Raw genomic sequence first — 492 nt, 5'->3', positions numbered from 1 at the left:
CGCTTGAACGCGGCCCCGGCGCAGGCGAGGGCCGCCCGGGAGCCCGCGCCGCGGGGCTGCGGCTCGAGAGGCCCAAGCTGCGAAAACCAAACGCCGGCGGGGAGGCCGCCGAGCCTCCGGCTTTGGTTTCCATCCCCCTACGGCACCCACTGCGGAGGAAAACGCGCACGGACTGACGCTTTCTTGGCTCCCGCCTGGCGCTGCCCCGCGAGACACAAGTGTATCTTGGCTCCGGGGGAAGCCGTGCAGCCCAGGAATAACTGTCAGCGCAGGCTGGAGCGAGATTCCTAGCGGGCGCCTTGCTGGGAGCCAGGGCTGCGTCTCAGCAGCAGGGAGGTCGGCCCCTTTCACTTTCTGCCCGGAAAGTCGGAGGTTTCCCAGCGAGAGCGTTCACTTCCCAACAGGCGTTTAACAGGAACGGGCTGCAGGATGGAAAAGCAGCCGATCTGTCAGAAAGGGCAGACGAGGAATTACTCAAAGCTGTGCGGGGTA

Source organism: Crocodylus porosus, unplaced genomic scaffold, assembly GCF_001723895.1.
Source record: "Crocodylus porosus isolate Cpor-Errol unplaced genomic scaffold, CroPor_comp1, whole genome shotgun sequence".
In the NCBI taxonomy this organism is placed as follows: Eukaryota; Metazoa; Chordata; order Crocodylia; family Crocodylidae; genus Crocodylus; species Crocodylus porosus.
Note: the sequence above shows the minus strand (reverse complement) of the source record.